At 40.5% G+C, this 13,644-nt stretch overlaps 1 non-coding gene across 1 annotated transcript; it reads right to left on the bottom strand.

Annotated features, from left to right (window-relative positions):
- Positions 1-9,742: 9,742 nt before the first annotated feature.
- Positions 9,743-9,813, bottom strand: TRNAC-ACA (transfer RNA cysteine (anticodon ACA)). Its single transcript has one exon. It is a non-coding gene; the product is annotated as a tRNA-Cys (tRNA).
- Positions 9,814-13,644: the final 3,831 nt, after the last annotated feature.

The raw sequence follows: 13,644 nt of genomic DNA, 5'->3' as shown, positions 1-13,644 counted from the left end.
TTCAGTCGTGTCTGACTCTTCACAACCCCGTGGACTGTAGCCTGCCAGGCTCCTCTGTCCGTGAGATTCCCCAAGCAAGAATACTGGAGAGGGTTACCACACCCTCCTCCGGGGGATTTTCTCAACCTAGGGATTGAACCCACATCTCTTATATGCCTCCTGCATTTGCAGGTGGGTTCTTTACCGTTAGTGCCACCTGGGAAGCCTGCTAAAATGGTTAAAGCAAAGCAAAACATGGGGCTCCCTAAGTTTCCATCTGGAGAATTCACCCTGCCTGATAAAGTTGAAAGAAGTGGTAAAAAACAAAGATGCTAACTGATGAATTTCCCTGGATTGTGTGAACTATATCATAACATGATTTTGAAATTATTAACAATTACAAATAATTGTTAGCAAGTATTAACAATTCAGTAACTGAAGAATTTTGGTTATTCTGGTGAACTTCCCTGGTTATTCAGTGGTTAAGACTCTGTGCTTCCAATGCAGAGGTTGTGGGTTCAATCCCTGGACAAGGAACTAAGATCCTACATGCCTCACTGCATGGCCATTAAAAAAAAAAAAAAAACACCTCAAAACATTGGTTACTTCTTACTTTTCTCTATAAGCAACACTGATATGATCCCTTTGTGTAAGTTAAGAATCTATTTAGAACAACTTGTAAGGTTGCTCGATCAAGGCTTAGATTATGATGAAAACAATCAATAAATTGCCAAATCATAATAATTTACATTTCATTCATGCATACACTTGTCATAGAACATTAGAACCTTCAAGTTTTGCCATCTTTAAAAAGTTTTTATTTATTAGTTAGTTGCAGTATGCAGGATCTGTTAGTTGTGGCATGTGGGATCTACTTCCTTGACCAGGGATTGAACTTAGGCCCTCTGCACTGGGAGCATGGAGTCTTAGCTATTGGGCCACCAGGGAAGTTCCAAGTTCTGCCATCTTAAGGTGACTTTGCTCTGCTGACTGATCCTTTGTGGGTTGATTTATCATGTGACTGTCAAAGGACTAAATTGTTACCTAGTTTTTGAGCTGGCATTTTCCTTCATTCTCGCTTCTATATTTATGAACGCATTTTAGAAATACAACCTGTTCATATATTAGAAGCTGCCTTAATGTTGTTTTTGTAGTTCTTAGGATTACGATAGAGAACCAAAAATGCACCATTATTTGTACGTCTTGGATAAATCACCTATACTTAGGGTGGGGAAACAAATTCAGCAGATCAAAATTTCTAGTCTCATACTTTTCTTTCTTTAAATTTTTTAAAGATGAATTTATTTATTTTGATTGGAGGATAATTGCTTTACAACATTGCGTTGGTTTTTGCCGTATACATCAACATGAATTGACCACAGGAATATATGTGTCCCCCTAATCTTGAACCCACCTCCCTTGTCCCAGAGCCCTGGCTTTGGATGCCCCGCTTCGTGCATCAAACTTGCACTGGTCATCTATTTTATGTATGGTAATGTACACCTTTCAGTGCTATTCTGTCATATTTTTCTTCTGAGAAAGATGTGACCTCACAGCCTCAGCTTCTGGCTGAGAGGGTATAGTTGGGAAATGTTCTGGTCTTGAACTGTGCAAGGAATACAAGTGCTATGGGGTTTGGGAGGTCTTTGGCTATAGGAAAACAAACACATCTCTTAACCATCTTAAGAAATATTTGAAAATAGGATTTCAATGAGCAGCAATCCCCTCTGTCTATATTTGGCTATAAAGTACCTTCCCATGAAATATAATTCCTAGCTGGCTGTCACTTGTCGCTCTCCCTGTGTTCAATATTCACCAACATAAAGGTCCTATTTTGCCAACTCCCAGCACTTAATTTTCATCCTCATTCATGTTACGTTTCTCTTAGAGGGAAAATAACACTCAATTGTCAAGGGGATTGAATGAATTGTAAATAGCAAATGTTATCTTACTCCCTGGAACTTATCTCAGGATATATTATGGATTTACCAGGTCCCACATGATATCAAAGATATGAGTCTTAAAGGGGAAAAGTCTCCATACTAGTATATGAAAAAATTCCTAAATTCCAGAAGGGTGAATGAACAGATGGATACTTTTGGGACATGTGTGTGTGTCATTTTTGTTTTACATTTCTTTGGCTCTGCAAGAGAACGCGTTTTCTACAAAGTATGGTAGCTGAAGTGAAGGATAATATTAAACTAAACCTGGAAACAAGAAATGAGAAGTAAATAGTTTAGCAAAAGTGTGGTTCCATATGTTAATTTTGAAGAGTTTCGTTATCGAAACACAGATTTAAAACAATGTGGCCATGGACTAAGACACACAAAAAAGTAAACAGTGATTGATGTGCTGGAGAGCACTTCTCTTACCTAGAGGGGAGGATGCCACCTGACACACTCACATATGTATTCCAGGTTTTACTCATTACAAAAATCTAATGTTTTAATAAACTTCTATAAATGTAAAGATAGGTTGATTTTTTTTTTCCTGAATGGTGATTTCTTACATAGAAAATAGAACACCAGGTGGTTCTAGTAATGTGGAGCACTTAACTAGTGCACCTTTTGCAGCAACATAAGACTTCCAGATAATCCTGGTGGCTCAGAGGATAAAGAATCTGCCTGCAATGCAGGAGACTCAACCCAGGATCCCTGGGTCAGGAAGATCCCCTGGAGAAGGGAATGGCCACCCACTCCAGTATTCTTGCCTGGAGAATTCCATGGATAGAGGAGCCTGGTGGGCTACAGTCCATGGGGTTGCAAAGAGTCAGACACAACTGAGCGACTAACACTATTACTATTTATAACAACATAGCAGTTTCTAAAACCTACCAAAGGGAATAAATAAATAAAAGGAATCTCTAGCTGCCAAAACTGAAAAGAGAAGTCCTAGAGTTACCATAGAGGCAGCCTGATCTGAGGGTGGTAATTAGATTTAGGAAGGTTTCCTACAATTCTTGGGGAGAAGTACTGATGCTCACATGTAGAGAGGAAATGTGGAGTTTGACCCCATGAGGCATGGTGCTTGAACTGAGACTAGCATTGAACCATAGAAGGTTACTCACTCTGTGAAAGACTTTCATAGATAAGCCACCAGGACCAACTTGAAAAGTGGCACTACGCTTGCTCTGCCCAGGGCTCAGGGAAGAGCAGAAAAAGAAACAAATAAGCCTCCAGCCTGCCACATGGGCAGTGACAGTCAAATTAACACTTCTAGTTAGTGCAGAATCTCAGCTCAGAAATTAACACGAACACAGCTCTCACACAGGTAAAATGCTTGGGTATTTTGGAAAAACAAAACCATTAAGGATTCAGAGCTAAAGGGACTTACAGAGAATAAAAGAGAGACCCTTTTTTCTTTCCTTTCAGATAGGTTTTTAAAACTGTGCTGTTGTTATAGTTTATCCAACATGTTCATTTGTTTGTAGTTGACGATGAGTCTGTGATAGTTTTGGTTTACATATAACTAGAATTGAACAATGAGTAACCTTCTATGTGAGAAATCACCATTTGGCAAAAAAAAAAAAAAAAAAAAAAGCCAACCTGAAAAATGTTAAGATGTTCTTGCAAGAAAAGCATTGTACATATGATAAATAATTATTCACCACAGGAAAGTCAACAGGCACAGTTAATAATGTACATCAATGTCTCCATTCCCTCCAAGAACTAGAAGTGATAGAGCAATCTGAAAGATGCTAGAAAGCAAGATTATCCATGATCATTAGGTATTTTACTTAAAAGAAATATAAAACATGATGGAAGATGTGATGCTGTGTAATAGAATAATTTAATTAAACAAAATACCTAAACTTAGTTTCTTTTTACAAATGAAAAAATTGTAATTAAAAATTCAAAGGATAAAGATCACACTAAGCAACTCATGCGAAGAGTTGACTCATTGGAAAAGACTCTGATGCTGGGAGGGATTGGGGACAGGAGGAGAAGGGGCTGACAGAGGATGAGATGGCTGGATGGCATCACTGACTCGATGGATGTGAGTTTGAGTGAACTCCGGGAACTGGTGATGGACAGGGAGGCCTGGTGTGCTGCAACTCATGGGGTCGCAAAGAGTCGGACACGACTGAGCGATTGAACTGAAGTGAACTGAAGCATGGTAGAAGGGAGAATCAATAAACAAAAAATATAACATCTGGGAAATTACCTGCAGTGTAGCACCTGGAATTACCTGAAAGGTAAAAGAGAATTTAATCAAGAAACACGATAGATTTAGGCAGTCTAAAATGCATCAGAGTAAAATTTCAGAAAGGAAAAGTAGAGTGAAAAGAGGCAATGTTAAAAGCATAATGGCAGAGAATTTTCCAGAATTGGTTATGCATGTCAATTCTCAGAGGTAGGAATCCCACTGATCCTTCGTATATATTAGTCACTTAGTTGTGTTCAACTCTTTGAGACCCCATGGACATGGTAAGACCCCATGGACAGGGTAGCCTGCTGGGCTCCTCTGTGCATGGGATTCTTCAGGCAAGAATAGTGGCATGGGTTGCAATTCCCTTCCCTAGGGTATCTTGCCTACCCAGGGATTGAACCCAGGTCTCCCTTATTGCAGGAAGGTTCTTTACCATCTGAGCTAACAGGGAAGCCCATAGATTAAAACAGAATCCTCACTTAGAGACATGACAGTGGAGTGCAGTTCAGTTCAGTCGCTCAGTCGTGTCCGACTCTTTGCAACCCCATGAATCGCAGCACGCCAGGCCTCCCTGTCCATCACCAACTCCCAGAGTTCACTCAGACTCACGTCCATCGAGTCAGTGATGCCATCCAGCCATCTCATCCTCTGTCATCCCTTTCTCCTCCTGCCCCCAATCCCTCCCAGCATCAGAGTCTTCTCCAATGAGTCAACTCTTCGCATGAGGTGCCCAAAGTACTGGAGTTTCAGCTTTAGCATCATTCCTTCCAAAGAAATCCCAGGGCTGATCTCCTTGAGAATGGACTGGTTGGATCTCCTTGCAGTCCAAGGGACTCTCAAGAGTCTTCTCCAACACCACAGTTCAAAAGCATCAAGGTGTTATTAATATTATCTAGGAAATAAAAAAAGATATTTTAAATAAAAAAATGATAATTCAACTGAACATGAACTTCTTCTTACCAAAAATAAAGATCTGAAGACCATGGGATAATATCTTCAAAGTCCTGGATCACTTTTTGTTGCAAACAGCTGTCAGGATGGGATTCTACAAGTAGCTAAACTTCTGTTCAAGAGAAAAGGCAAAGCAAAGATATTTTTATTTCTCTAATAGCTGGTGATGTTGAGCATCTTTTAATGTACCTCTTGCCTATCTGTATGTCTTTCTTGGAGAAATGACTGTTTAGGTCTTCCACCCATTTTTTCTTTTTTTGATTGAGCTTTACTTTATATATATATATATAGTACTACATGAGCTATTAGCATATTTTGGAGGTTAATCCCTTGTCAGTTGCTTCATTCCCAAATATTTTCTCCCATTCTGAGGCTTGTCTTTTGTCTTGTTTATGGTTTCTGTGAAACTAAAACAGTATTGTAAAGCAAATATACCCTAATAAACAAAAATGACATTTTCAGACAAACAATGAGTGGGAGTTATTTCTTTAACATGTTTGATGAGGTAACTACCTAAGTGTGTGGTCAAATTAGAAGAAAGTTAACCTTAGAAGGAAGAGTAGATACAAAAAGCTGTGGTGAGCAATGATTGTTAATACAAGAGGAAAATCGAAGAGTATTGACCATTAAAAATATTTTTTAAACTATTTTGAGAGAGATTTGAAAGCCAGATAGAACTAAAATGCTAGAAAATAACACCATAGAGAATGGGAGATGCTCCATACAACTACTGTATTTTGAGTTCCTTATAATGTTTGGGACAAAAGTAAAAATATGAATTTGCTGCATTAAATATACTTACTAAAATTTTAAGATGAATTTGTGAAAATGAAATAGAATATGCAGGTTTTTTTTATTCCAATAGATGAGAGGAAAGGAAATGTATAAGAAAAAAATAAAGGCAAGGGAAATAAATAGAAAACACAAATTAGCCCATATACTAGCATTCATAGTATCAATATAAATAAACTTATCAATGCATACAGCCTCTCACATTGAATTTTATTTTAACGATTCTAATACTAGTTATGATACTTATTAATGCTGTTCACTAAATATTTCTTTTTTATATTTATTTTTTATTGATTTACATTGGATTGGCCATAAAGTTCATTCTAATTTTTCCATAACATCTTATGGAAAAACCCAAATGAAGTTTTTGGCCAACCCAATAGAAACATATACATTATGTACATACATATGTAAATATAGAGAGATTGATTCCAGAATTCCAGATATAATATAAATCTAAAGTGGATTTCACCTGCCTGCCCCCTAAGAATGAGAGGTAGCCGTTGGTTATGACTAGTAACTCATAAGCTGGAGTAATGCGTGCCACACAGGGTTGGAAACCTTCACATTCAGGGCAAGATCTATCAACTTTCCCCCTTCTGCTGCAGAGAGTGATTGCTCTAAACCACAGGGTAAGGACAAACTGGAACAGAGCTCCCCATGCTGCCTTGAGAGACTTGCAGCTTGAAAGAGAGAGAGAAATCTTCCTTGTTTTAAGCTATTGAAATGTTAGAACTATTTATTATCACAGTATGACATAGCCCATCCTCTCTGATATATATGAGAGAAATATATGAAATGTAAAGTAGAAGAGCTGAAAGTAGGGAGATGAGAAAAGAGATATAGGAAAACATTAATCAAAAGAAACCAGCATATTAATATTAATGTTAGGTAAAATATTCCTTAAGACAACAATGAATTATTAAGGGAAAAAAATGAAGAGAAAATGTAAAATATATTGGTGTATCAGACTAAAAGGAAAAATCTGCCAGGAAGATAACCATCCTGAATCTTTAAACATCTAATGGCATAGTCTCAAGATATATGGAGTCAAAAAGGGCAACAGAATTACAAGGAGAGATGGACAAGTCCACAGTAATATGCCAGTTCTTGCAGTCCTATTTCCCTTTGCCAGGCAATGGTGGATGACTCTCAGCATCACTTAGAGCTGAGCAATGGCATGTAAAAACCAATCCTTATTAGGGCTCCTGGGAAAGGATAATTTTTTTTCTAATGAAAATCAAGGGATGCCTTTTAAGCCTCCACCCCCTATCCTGTCTTTGAACAGGACTTCATGAGAAAGTCATGGCTGGAAGTAGCACTAGCCTTCAGGTGCATTAATTATATTTGTTGCTCTTGTTTAGCCACTAAGTTGTTTCTGACTCTTTGTGATCCCGTGGACTCTAGTCCACTAGGCTGCTCTGTCCATGGGATTTCCCAGGCAAGAATACTGGAGTGGGTTGCCATTTCCTTCTCCAGGGGATCTCCCTGACCCAGGGATCAAAACCACATTTCCTGGTTGGCAGGTGGATTCTTTACCACTGAGCCACCTGAGAAATCTCCTCAAATGAAACTTGCTCAGTCGTGTCTGACTCTTTGTGACCCCATGGACTATATAGTCCATGGAATTCTCCAGGCCAGAATACTGGACTGGGTAGCCATTCCCTTCTCCAGGGAATCTTCCCAACCCAGGGATTGAATCCAGGTTTCCCACATTGCAGGTGGATTCTTTACCAGCTGAGCCACAAGGGAAGCCCAAGAATACTGGTGGGTAGCCTATCCCTTCTCCAGCGGATTTTCCTGACTCAGGAATTGAACTGGGGTCTCCTGCATTGCAGGCAGATTCTTTTTTTTTTTTTTTTCACTTTATTTTACTTTACAATACTGTATTGGTTTTGCCATACATTGACATGAATCCACCGCGGGTGTATATGCCTTCCCAAACATGAACCCCCCTCCCACCTCCCTCCCCATAACATCTCTCTGGGTCATCCCCGTGCACCAGCCCCAAGCATGCTGTATCCTGCATCGGACATAGACTGGCGATTCGTTTCTTACATGATAGTATACATGCTTCAATGCCATTCTCCCAAATCATCCCACCCTCTCCCTCTCCCTCTGAGTCCAAAAGTCCGCTATACACATTTGTGTCTCTTTTGCTGTCTTGCATACAGGGTCATCGTTGTGCAGGCAGATTCTTTATTAACTGAGCTATCAGGAAAGCCCCATTATTATATGGTATTTTATAAAGCTCCATTTCTTTGGCCAGTGTCAGTGCAGCCCAAAGTATCCTAACAATACAAAGATGGACTTGCCTTATTTGCTATCAATAATTATGATCAAGTTATGACAATTAAAACAACAAGGTATTAGTGAAGAAACACAAGTTGACCAATGAAAGACAACATACAGAGGTGTGCACTTGATGTATGAAGTAGCCTTACAAGTAAGTGAAGACAGAACGTGCTGTTAAATAGATAATCCTGAGATAACTCCATTTTGAAAAATAAATGTTAAAAATAGGACCTCAGAAATACTACATCTTACCAAGTAGAAGTATTATCTATTTCTGCAATGCAGAAAATTACATTCCAGAAGGATTTTTAAAGATACAAATATGGAGAGCAAAATTTTTTAATATTTCAAAGAATATATTGGAGAGATGTTAAGTTTTCTATTGTGTGTACTTTACCACACGTTTTGAGAAAATACATGCTTATAGATAAAGACTTAATAATCCATATAAAATTATAAAGTTAAGTTTTAAAAAGGAATACATTATATTCTTTATAAATATTCCTTATCTTTATAAATTTGAATTAGAAAAGAATTCCTTAAACAAGACACATAAACCACAAATGGTAAAAACAAAGAACGATAAATTTAGTGACATTAAAATTAAAATCTTTTGTATAACACAAGGCAATTCAAAGTGAAAAAGCAAATCACAGTCCAGGAAAAGATATTTGCAACCAACAAAGAATCCATATTCAGAATATTACTTCCTCACAGTAATAAAAGAAAAAAAATCAATGTACTTTTTAAGAAAATGTCTAAGGATATAAATAAGTGGTGACCAGAGGAGAAAACCCTAGTGACCAATAAACATATGGAAATACACATTGGTCCCAACAGTGACAGGGAAATGGAGATTCAGTCAGCAATGAAAGGTTTCTTCACACCCACCAGTTGGGCAAAAATAGTCTCATCATAATCAGTGCAGATGAGGATGTGGGGTTTGGGGACTCTCAGATCTACTGAGGGGTGTAAATTGGAACAGCCCCGGGTTGGATATCACCAAGCTGATCCCAACTTGCACACTCTCAGACTCTATAACCAGGTACAGATCCTTGAGAAATGTACTTGCTTCCACAGGACCCAGAGAGCAAGACCTTCGCTTCACCCTGTTTACAACAACAGAAGATCAGAGAGAAACAGAAAGACTCATACATGAGGCATGAACAAATTATCCTTCTTATAGGGGCTTGTGTGCATGCTGGCTTAGTTGCTCAGTCTTGTCTGATTCTTGTAACCCCATGGACTGTAGCTGGCCTGGCTCTTCTGTCCATGGGATTTTCCTGGCAAGAAAACTGGAGTGGGTTGCCTTTGCCTCCAGGGGATCTTCCTGACCCAGAGATCAAACCTGTATCTCCTGCGTCTCCTGCATTGCAGGCAGAACCACTGGGGAAGCTCCTAACTAAATTTATTTATTTATTTATTTTTTCTAACTAAATTTAATATGAAGTGAAGTCGCTCAGTCATGTCCGACTCTTTGCGACCCCATGGGCTGTAGCCTACCAGGCTCTTCTGTCCATGGGATTTTCCAGGCAATAGTACTGGAGTGGATTGCCATTTCCTTCTCCAGGGGATCTTCCCAACCCAGGGATCGAACCTGGGTCTCCCGCATTGTAGACAGGCGCTTTACCGTTGAGCCACCAGGGAAGAAGTAGCTTACTAAACAGCAGTTAAAGTGAATATTCCTTGATCAATGATATCAACATAGATCTATGTTGAGGGAATAAAAAGACAAGTTGCAAGTGTATTATATAATTTTGGTAAATTTAAAAGAAAAAACAAATAATACTACATATTTACTTAAGTGTCACAGCATGAAATAATGGATCAGGAAGTTATAAAAACTTCAAGACCGGTGAATTCTGTGTGAAAGAGAAAGAAGTATATGCAGCATTTCAAACATATCTGCCAGATTTCTTTCTGTAAATGAAAAAAGGATCTGAAAGGAATATGTTAAATACTGCGTGTGTGTTTGCTAAATTGCTTCAGTCGTGTCTGACGCTTTTCGACGCGATGGACCGTAACCCACCAGGCTCCTCTGTCCATGAGATTCTCCAGGTAAGAATACTGGAATGGGTTGCCATGCCCTGCTCCAGGGGATCTTCTACACCCAGGAGTCAAAACCATGTCTCCTGCAGCTCCTGCATTGCAGGTAGATTCTTCACTGCTGAACCAGTGGGGAAGCCAAAGTTAAATGCTAATATTCATTAAATCTTAGGTATACTTGGATGTCTGTACAATCTACTTGAAATGTAATTAATTATTTTGCATGTTTAAAATAGAATCAGGATACAAAAAGTTAAAAATGAAAAATAAGTAATAAATTATAACATAAAGAAAAAATTAAATAAAATTAGTTATAAAAGAAGGTGACAAAATTTAATAATATAGTTGGAGATGGAAGACATCCATTCTGTTTCTTGTAAAGTAATTAGCCTCCAATTAAAATAAATGAATTATATTAAAAAAAAGAATGCAAGGGTGAGAAACGAAGATGTGTTAGGTGTCTACCATGAGTCTATCTATGTGCTTGTAGCTTTTGGAAAAGCTCTGGGCCAGGTTATCAGGGACTCAGGTGCAGCTGAGCTCAGGAGCTCTGAACAGGTTTGAATCTGTAAGTCTGGAAGCAGGTGGAGATGGTGGAGGGGTGGACCCCAGGAAAGGAAGCAGAAAGTGAGGTCCTTGAACCTTGACCCCTCAGCAGGACAAGCCACCTCCCACAACATCCCTGCTGGGCCTTGCTCTCGTTTAAAGGCCTCAAGAAGTGAGCACACTCTGGTCTCTAAGCTGCTGTTGTCAACTTGGCCCGACATCCTCTCCTGCCCGGGGCTGGTTTCATGGGCCCCGGACGCACATGGCCATACACTGTTGCACACTCAGAAGGACCCCGTGCTTGGTTTCATGCTCCATTGGTGCTTCCTTGACAAAGGCCTTGCCTTTTCACCAGCCCCTGGGCCCTCCATATCATGTAGCCGGTCCTGCTTGTGGCACCGACAGTGGCGTCAGCCCTTGTTGAAAGGCCTTCGTATCTCTCCTGGTCAGCACTGCTCCCAACGTGCACATGGCATCTCCCATTTATATTACTTGCCAGGCCTCTGCAGGCATCTACCCTGGCTGCCTCGGGTTTACAGCTTTGGTCTTGTGGATCCATCTCTGTAGCACTAAAAAATGTCCAAAGTGGGGTTGCCCTTCAGCCAAGGAACTCTGGGAAACTTTAGTGTCTGATGCCAAAGGTCACATTCAACTTGATTTTGACATACAAATTCTATTTATTGTCAGTGAAACTAATGACAAGAATATAAAGGAAAAGTGGAATAAGAAATGAATGTATGTTACTTCAGAAGTGATCATTTGGGGTGTATTTAGGTAAACACAGTCTGATTGTACACAGCAGAGAGTCTTACATATCCATGTCAAAGTCACCTGCCTAATGCTGGCTTTCACAGATACTAATTATCTGATTCTTAGGTTATATACTTAAAAAATGTGTTTAAAAATAAAAGATCAATAGTATTTCTAAAACCCAGACAGATAATTAACGGAGACATCTACTTTTGGAATGGCAGTTCTGGAAAAAGAAGTTCAGGCCCTCCACCTAGGACCTTAAAGGCTGGGTCCTAAAATCTCCAGGCCTCATACTGAGCTGTTACCTAAGTTCCATAGACTTCTCAGGGAGTTTTAAGGCAAGAATCCCAGAAAAGGAGGAAAGGATAGCTCTGAGCTCCATGAGTGGAGGAACCAGTTCTGGAAGGAAGACCTCTCCCAAGGCAGGGCTGAGGATGGGCCCAGCGCTGCGGTTGCTCCTGCTCCTGGTGGCTCCGTCATGTCTGTGAGCAGAAAAATGTTAGCTGTGCCTTGTGGTTGACTAGGTTTGGGGCTTATATTATACTGGGGGAGGGGGAATTCCCTTCTGTAGACTCATTAATTCCTGGATATGCATAACATTCTGTGGCATAAGAAGCATGCCTGGAATGGAGGGGACAAATATACAGGAAGTTTGTCCGTGCATTTTATACATACTGTGCTCTGTGGTTAGGAGGCAATAGCACACTCACTCATGACGTGTCACTAGGCTCCTGGGGAATATAAACCAGTTGTCTCCAGTGGTGAAGACTCAAGCTTTACTGGGAAAACAGTAGAAGAAAATAGACATAACAGGGACATATTTGATTTTTTTTAATGCCACGTGAAGACCACAGGGGCTTCCCTGGGAGCTCATTTGGTAAACAATCTGCCTGCAATGCGGGAGACCTGGGTTCGGTCCCTGGGTTGGGAAGATCCCCTGGAGGAGGGCATGGCAACCCACTCCAGTATTCTGGCCTGGAGTACCCCCATGGACAGAGGAGCCTGGTGGGCTATAGTCCATAGGGTAACAAAGAGTTGGACATGACTGAAGTGACTTAGCATGCACGCTTGAAGATGACAGAGAGTCTGTGATACGAAAGACTGGAATTCCTCCTTGGTCTGCTTATGCTGAGTAGATAGATAGCATCATATCAGGCACAGCTCAAGAGTCTGGAACAGAGCAGCTGTCGTCTCAGTGCTGCCACAACTCCTGCCCCATGCAAGGCAATTCACCTCTGTAAGCCTCACTTTGCACAGCTGCAAAATGGGGGTAATGTTGGGCTCTTCATTTTAAGGCTTTGGGGATTAGACAGGATCCTGTATGAAAAATGCTTAGTGTAGAATCCCACACTCAGGAAGCCTTTGGTGGATGGTTACAAGCACAGGCTGCAAGGTGGTCAGGTGGGGCCTCCAGTGCCCGAACCCTACCTCCTGTCCTTAGATTCATTGTGGGGGTGCCCACGTTTCAGTGGATCTAGAAGCCAAGAGAAAGGAGATATGCTTTAGTTCTTCTGAGGCTGAGAGTCTGGATGTGTGGCGGGAACTAGCATGCAGTGAAGGAGGCAGAGGAGGTCTGGGACAGGCCTCCAGGAAAAGAAAAGCATTAGGATTTCCTATTTCCACTGAACACTAAATGACCCCTTGGAGAATTAGTCATCCCTAGCCACTCTGGGTTACTAATTTGAAAATCAGTGTATCTAGTCCACTCAGTTGAACTCCAACTCTGGAGACAAGCACCTACAGCAGGCTCTGGCTGGTGCTGGAGACTGTCCCTTCACTTCTGGGAGTCCAGGTGGGCACCTCAGACCTGTCCCTTCACTTCTCTGAGCCCAGGTTGGAAACTTGGAGATGTTCTTCACCTTTCTGAGCCCAGGTAGGTGTTTTAGGAATATGGCTTCACCTCCTGTATGGCCAGATCTCCTCACCTATAAAATTGGGTTATCACTCATGCCTGTCTTGTGGACTAATTGAAGTGCTGAATGTTCAGTCCTCAGTAGGGTTAGCCTGCATTCTGTTTAATATGTCCCCAGAGAAGAGCTATGTTTAGAGGATGCAGTGACATCACAAATCACATTTTTTTTGGCATGTCTCTCAGATGATGGATCAAAGAGTTCACTTTTCTGACTGTTTGCA

Source organism: Ovis canadensis, chromosome 4 (assembly GCF_042477335.2).
Source record: "Ovis canadensis isolate MfBH-ARS-UI-01 breed Bighorn chromosome 4, ARS-UI_OviCan_v2, whole genome shotgun sequence".
In the NCBI taxonomy this organism is placed as follows: domain Eukaryota; kingdom Metazoa; phylum Chordata; class Mammalia; order Artiodactyla; family Bovidae; genus Ovis; species Ovis canadensis.
The sequence above is the reverse complement of the archived record's forward strand: the minus strand, read 5'-3'. Positions and strand labels throughout refer to the sequence as shown.